Below are 7,497 nucleotides of genomic sequence, written 5' to 3'. Positions count from 1 at the left end.
GTTCTCATCTCTTGGCTGAGCCCTAACAGCAACAGATGCTGGCTAGCATTCAAGAAGACCTGTCACTGAACGTCCCTAGAACAGAAAGAACTGTAACAGTTACAAAGTGTAACTTAAACAATACACATACAGGACTTTGCATAAGTTCGTCGGAATTGTGATGCTCATCAGAAATGTTAACGCATCTGATCTTATGTCTGTGATATATTCGTGGGAGAAAATAAAATAGAGGTCATTGTAATGATGATGGGGACAACTCACCTCTAACACTCACCTGTATCCTTGATTCTGCTTCTCAAGTGAGGGCTCTGCGCACACACAAGATGGCAAGAAAGAGCAACAGAACATGCCTAGTAAACTTTTGAAAAGGAAGATATTTAATAAGGCAATAAACCATTGGAAGGAAATTAAACTGAAATGTGAGAACAGGAGTTCCTGGGGCCAGCACCCCAGGGAAGTACTAGAAGGAAGGAAGTCTGAGAAGAACAAAGTCCTGCCTGGCAAATCCCGGTGGATCATTCTGATTAGCAAATAATGCTTCCCTCCAAGTAACAGGATGTGAACAGCAATGAGTTTTAATCATGAGAAAAACATATACTTAGAGCCCCAGCATGCAGTTCTAATATCTTTTCCAGGTACTATTCTGTGGAGTATGTTCTGCCTCCAAAATATCTGAGGGCTTTCAATTATGGCTCCTGTAATAAGACCCAACTTGATTCATATGTCTAGCCTTCAATCTAAGGCATTCTTAATTCATTGAATTATTGCTTGAATGTTCCTGGGGGTTTCCATTAGCTGTCCAGGACTAACAATCATGAACAAGAGACCTGAAATCTTAAAGAGACAGCTTCCTGTGGAGACCCCAGTCCCTCTAGCTATAAAGCTATAGAATGTCTATAGCTATGGAGCTAGAGAATCCTTGCCATGACCCTTGTAGTCCTGACAAAGACTCACAGAGGTGTCTTTCTATGTCAACAGCCTCTCAGACTGCAACAGGGACCTTCATTCTCTGAGAAAAGGCACAGTCGAGTGAATTTGTCAAGATCACGATGAATCTTTGGACACTTCCATGGTGTTTCTTCTGCATGGTGTGACATCCAGCAAGTTGCAAAGTTTATAGTCTCACGCATCTCCTAGCTTTGCCTGGAGGTCTGTAAAAAAGACTACTGAATCCCATGCTTGCTTACAATTTTTGCAGAAATGTTCTTTGTACTTTAAAATAAATAGGTAAAAATTATGAGTGGAAACTACCTGTTCTTCTCATCCCGATTCTGTCACCAGTGAGGACTGGAAACTCAGATGAGTTTCATAATCCATGCTGGCCCTGTTTGCTTTTGATATTGTGATGAATGCCATGACCAGAGAAACTTGGGAGGGACAGTCTTTATTCAGCTTACAGACTGAATATTATCCCATTATCCAGGGACACCAAAAGGAGGTAATGAAAGAAGGACCGTGAAGCAGAAAGAATGGAGGAACACTGCTTACTGGCTTGCCCACTGGCTCATGCTCACCTACCATTCTCACATGGCCCAGACCCACCTGCCTAGGGATGGCATTGCCCACAGTGGGCGGGGCCCTTCCATATCAACCAACAATCAAGATATGGCCAAAGGCCTGTCTGAGCCGGCCAATGCCTTTTCTAAGATACCTTGTCAGGTAACACTACACTGTGTCAGCTTGGCAGTAACAACTAACCGGTGCAGTTTCCGTTCTGCCCTTCTCCTTGGGGCATGGCTGATTTTGAGCTGCGTAGTCAATATCCAGAGGCTTCTGGAACATCTTTTAGTACCAGGAGACTAAAAAAAAAAAAAAAAAAAAAAAAAAAGTGCTTAACCAAAAGCCTAAATCGACACAGACATGCAACAGGACATAGTAAACAACTAAAAATTTCCCAGTGGCAAAAGATGAGAAAACTGAGGCATCAAATAAAGTGGAATCAGATTATAATCCAACCTAAAGCATAAACACTCATGAGTTTATACTCACATCAATAAATGAGTAAAGAAGCAAGAGGCAAATGTCTTTTGCCTGAGAATTGTAAATGATGGGCATAAGCAGCATTATTTCGAAGACAACTTAACAACACTTAGCAAAACCTCCCTAGCCACGGGCTTTTGATCAGTACTGGACGTGAAATCCCCTTCTGTGTAACAGGCTTTAAGTCCTATGAGAAAAGAGCCACTTATTCCATTATAATCATGCCACTGCTGTCCCACTGGGTACTTCTTTCCAGGCAGGTAGGTACTGTAGCATTCCTGGTCCAGCTCCGACTGCTCTAACCTGGGTCAGAGATGCTCCTTTTAGGAGTGGGCTGTGGTGGGTGTAGAGGCACAGAGCTGGCCAAATGCTGAGAGGAGAGGTTTGTGAAGTCAGCCCTAAACTGGACATCTCTATCAACAAAGCCCCTACCATTGGCCAAGGCCCAGGGAACATTGCAGAAAAGGGGAATGAGGGCCCCCACACTCATGCACATAGGAAGCACTGCTTAGACTTAGCAGTTTATCAAAAAAGGAAGACATGGAATTGGGTTGGTGATTATGAGAGAACTGAAGGAGAAACAGGCATATGTATATATGACCATGCTTCATCACATACATATATGAAACTCTAGATGAATAAAAAAAGCAAAAAATCCAAATAATGTACTTTGATACAGAAGTTCCCACTCTCAATATGTGGACTGCATGTTCCTTCTGAAGAGCGTTGGTGTCAGCAACAGTTGGGAGAAGCTTTGTCATTGTGAAGAAACCCAAATCTTTCCCCCAGGCAAGGGCTAAGCTGCACAACCACCATGACCAATCATGTGGACACTATGTCTCCTTTCAGGATTTGATAAAAGTGACCCTTACTTGTGTCATCTTCCTCCCAAGAATTAGTGACTTTAGTCAAATCAAGAGGAAAACAGAGAAGACTCGTACTGCTCACAGTTATGACTGTGGAGAGAGGACCAAATGGACCAGAAGCCTCCATCAACCTGGACTCTGTTCCCCATTGACTTTTTCTTCTTCAACCACCTTTCTGGGATGCTGAGCCAAAGCTCAGCCAACCAGCTCCTGTTCACCTTACTGTCCTCTAAGAATATATACTATATTTATTGTGAACCCTTCCTAAGCTCTCGAGAGGAATCCTAAATGTGTTTTGTCAGGACAACTGTCACAATTATGAAAATTTGAGAGATCATCAGGGTCCAGAGAAACCCAGGGGAGTGAAGAAATCCAATGCAGTGTGTCTCTCAGAGTATTCTGGAATGGCAAACATTCAAGAAAACTAAAGAAAAATAAACTGTACCCTTGAATTAATAAGGTGTCAACATTTATTGAATTCTACCACTTATTCTGCAAACTTAAAACTATTCTAACAAAGTCTATTTGTAAATTTACAGAGGACATTTAGAAATCACTCACATCAAAATAATCCTATCTGAATGGAGTGGTACACACCTTTCAGTCCCAGCATGCGGAGGCAGAGACAGGCAGATCTCTGTGAGTTCAAAGGTAGCCTGGTCTACAGAGGGAGTTCCAGGCCAGGCAGGTCAACACAGAGAAACTTTGACATCATAAAAATCTGGTGATAGTATCATGTCTTCTTTTATGTTTTCTAAATATTAAAGAAAAAAATCAAAGATTGTATGGCAAACAATGAATTACATATCCAAAGCCAATATTCCATCTTTCTTTTTTGTCTTATCTCTTTCTTCTCCTTTCTTTTCTAACAATTTTGTTCAAGATTTCAACATAATAAGAATCACAGAGCCAAAGCTAGAGAAAAAATTATGAAAATGGCAGCTTCATCTTTGCTCAGGAACAAAAGTCCTGAGAGCCACAAACTTTTTTATGAGGAGAGAGGGAGAGACATTTGTCTACTTTGTATTCCTGTCCTCCACAGGGACTCCTGTCACAAGGACACAGCCAGGTTCTGATCATAGCAAAGCCATTAGTCCATTCCCTTTAGCTAAAACAAAATAGGAAATGTGTCAACTAAATGGGCCATGCTGATCTAGATTCAATTTCTCTTTATGTCAACCTTTGATAGACTGCTTGTTCTAGCCCCAATGCATGAGGGCTGAGCACTCCTTGGTGGATGAAAAATGCCGCATAGAGCATCACACACCTACCCCCAGCCAATGTTCCCTCCATCCTACCATCTCAAGAGGCTGCATTATGTCCTTCTTTCTGATAATGGGATTGCCCTTCTGCCTGGTTTCCTGGAAGTTTAGAACAAAATGTTATGCTAATTACATTAACCAGGCTATTCCCAGGAATTAATGATGCTCCTTTTCCTTTATTTTTTTCTATTCTAACTTCATTACCTAAAGGGATGTATTTTAATATGGGCTTTAAAACCCTTTAAAATCATGACTGGAATACAAATGCCATCTTTTGATGCCCAAGTAATTTGGGTAAGGTCATAGAAGAGCTCTGTAGATGGCAGTCTCTTTGAAGGACCAATTTGCAGTTATAGAAATGAGGACGTTCAGCTTCTCTCCCACACCATCTGCTCACTCATGTTTATAATTCAGGAGACAGCATCGTAAACTTCTCCAGAAGCAACGGAAGCATGATGGCTGGATGACTCCCCATAGGGCTGAGCGCCAAGGATTTGTGATTTTTCTAGAAAACTAATGTATACAACATCAGAAGGAAAAATGGCATTATTTTCTCAACTCAGGAACGAATCCATTGATTTGCTGTTTTTGTTGAGCAAGCTGTCAAATATTGTTTCAAATGTCCCTTGATCCCTTCTATATCTTTTTGTGTTGTTATTGTTCACTGTTTTGTTCTTTGGAAATAAGACAATAACGTTCAGCTTTGGAACCAGTGACATAACTCCACGGGTGTATGTGCAGTGCCTGAGGGCCTGAGCTCAATTCCCAAGACCCGTATGTCTGAAAGGGGAAACCTGTTGTCTGACCTCCATATACACGCACATAAACAAATAAATGTAATTTCTTAAAAGAACTAAACTTTAGTGATAGCTAAAAAGCCTTGACAACATCAACTGACAGAGAAGTTTTTTTTTTTAAAAAAAGGCACTTTTTAAGATCAAAGGGCTTTAAAATTAAAGTTGAGATTTTTAAAGACTTCAGTGTTTATAACATAGTATAGTAGCAATAATAATACTGCAGGTAGATCACATTCATCTCAAGTGAGGTCTGTCTTGGTGAGTTAAAAGTCATCTATTTAATTCTCCAAAGGACCATATAAGCAAGTGCTGACAGGACCCCACTGTACAGATGGAGAGACTGAGATACATGCTCAGATTGCACGCTGGCTATTGTTATGCTCCGTCTCATCTTCAACTTACAGTCTGCCCATTGTGAAGGAAAGTCAAGGAGGCCCCAAAGTAAGCACCTAGGGGCAGGAAATGAAGCAGAAGCCACAGAGGAACATAGTTTACTGACCTGCTCTCTCTGCTTGCTCAGTCTGCTTTCTTACACACCGCAGGACCACCTGCTCAAGGATGGCATCGTGAGACCTACAGAGTGGGATGGCAGGATCCAGGGGATATATAGGGAAAATAGGAGGAACAGGGATGGGACTTTAATTAAGTCAGCCGTTCTCAACCTGTGGGTCTCCACCCCTTCGGGGATTGCAAATCAAATATCCTGCCATTCAGATATTTACATTATGATTCATAACAGTAGTACAATTACAGTTATGAAGTAGTAAAGAAATAATTTTATGGTTGGGGATCAGCACAACATGAGGAACTGGACTAAAGGGCCGCAGGATTAGAAGGTTGAGAACCACTGAATTAGGCAGAGGGAGGGTTCAGTACAGAGTGAAAGAGCTGGAGATTGGACAGACAACACTACAGATGTTTGGAAAGCCATAAGAACTCATGTTTATCCATCTACCTTTACTTGCAAGTTTCATTGCGAAGAGGCATTGGTTTGGTTTGAGGTCTCTCATTTCTGCTAGACTATTGATTCCTGGTCCTCTCTGGAGCTCCTCTTTGTTATCCTGATGTTGTCCTGCAGCTTTGGGTCTGCACAAACCAGACACTTCATGTGCTCCAGCAGAATACAGACAGGGTGGAGGTTGGGATGTGCCAACACATAGCCCTCATTCTGGGCCTGGGTAGTTGCAGGGTGGATAAAAGGGCTCACTGCATGGCTCACTGTGCTACCCAACAGCTTCCATGACAACATTGATGTTTTTCCTTCTCTCTTTTTTTCTTTTAAATTTTATTTTATTTTAATCAGGGGGCTGCAAGGGCAGAGGGTGGTATGGTAAAATGAATGGGATGGAGACACTTGATAAGAAAGAAACAAAGAATGAATAAAAAAGAACTCATTTTATACTTAATTACATATGTGTATGTATACATATGGCTGAAAATGCTCCCCACAAGAACCATAGACTAGCAAAACCTCCATTAGCAGGTATGAGGAACCACCTTTCAAATTGTTGGTTAGGATAGCCCAAGAGACTCTCAAAATAATATGAGCTGTTGCTGTTGTCCTTGGTTGCCTCCTGAGCCTGAAGGTAAATCCCTATTGCTGAAGACACCATACATTTGGACATAAGGTTCAGAAGATTAGCTAGATTTGACCTGAAACCCTCCTTCGTAAGTTCTAGCTTTCAGAGTGTCAGAAGGTGCCATGTAACTGCCACAGGAGGGAAGCAGTCAGTGGTCCTACCCATCCGTGTCATCTATGAACGACGGTGATCAGCATGGCAAGATATCAGTAAGTGAGGTAGTGGTACTCATATCTTGGTGCTGACCAATAGCTAGCTGTCTAATTGGTTTAAGGCCCACTCATCAGGAAGGAAATCATGGCTGGTACTAGAAACCTAGAAGACAACCTGGAGCTAGTGAGACCACGGGAGTTATAGAAGAACATACCTTAGTAGACCAGCACAATTCTGTAATCTCTAACCCACAGATAAGTGTAGCTCTCACTCTCCTTGCAAAAGACGGTCTCTGGAAATCACAAATTTCTAAATGCAGAGATCAACTGGTCATGGGCTGCCCAGCCCTAGTGTATAGATCAATGACACAACTCTTGCCCTAAAGCTTAGGGAGCATCATAGGAAAGGTCGTGGGAAGACTGTTAGAGTCAGAGCACCTGGGAGTCTGATATGAGATTCTAGAAATGGTAGAGAAGCTACTTCCAGAAGACTTCAACAATATGACATCCTACACATGACCAAACAATGACAACACCAAACTTGCTAACATGGAAGGGGAGAACCTCACAAGTGGTCCAACTCCTAGACAAGGAACTACAGGTGACTAACGACTGCTTTGAGGGAGAATCAGTCTTTCCCAGGCATGAGCTCCCTAATTGCTTATGTAAGTGAGCAACCTTGATGCCATGGACACACTTATCAGGCCCTCCCAGTAAGGCCTGGACACTGGGCTCTTTATTAGCTATCATTACATTTTTACAATCAGACTCACCACCTATCCATGGGCAGTATGACCTTGGACAGTGTGTTTTTCTCTCAGCCTTAATTTCTTTATCCATGGAACTAAGTTGATAGTGTC

At 42.0% G+C, this 7,497-nt stretch overlaps 1 long non-coding RNA gene across 2 annotated transcripts; it reads right to left on the bottom strand.

Moving 5' to 3' along the window:
- Positions 1 to 275: 275 nt before the first annotated feature.
- Positions 276 to 5,474, bottom strand: LOC121451441. Of its 2 annotated transcripts, XR_005974724.1 has the most exons (4): positions 5,405 to 5,474; positions 3,444 to 3,600; positions 1,699 to 1,799; positions 276 to 358 (listed from the first exon to the last, which is right to left on the bottom strand). It is a non-coding gene; the product is annotated as an uncharacterized LOC121451441 (long non-coding RNA). The 2 variants fall into 2 exon arrangements; XR_005974723.1 differs by lacking the exon at positions 276 to 358 and having other exon boundaries at positions 1,609 to 1,799.
- Positions 5,475 to 7,497: the final 2,023 nt, after the last annotated feature.

Source organism: Microtus oregoni, unplaced genomic scaffold (genome assembly GCF_018167655.1).
Source record: "Microtus oregoni isolate MIOR12 unplaced genomic scaffold, Mior012 000008F_ref0000371, whole genome shotgun sequence".
NCBI lineage: Eukaryota > Metazoa > Chordata > Mammalia > Rodentia > Cricetidae > Microtus > Microtus oregoni.
Note: the sequence above shows the minus strand (reverse complement) of the source record. Positions and strands in the feature narration are given on the sequence as shown.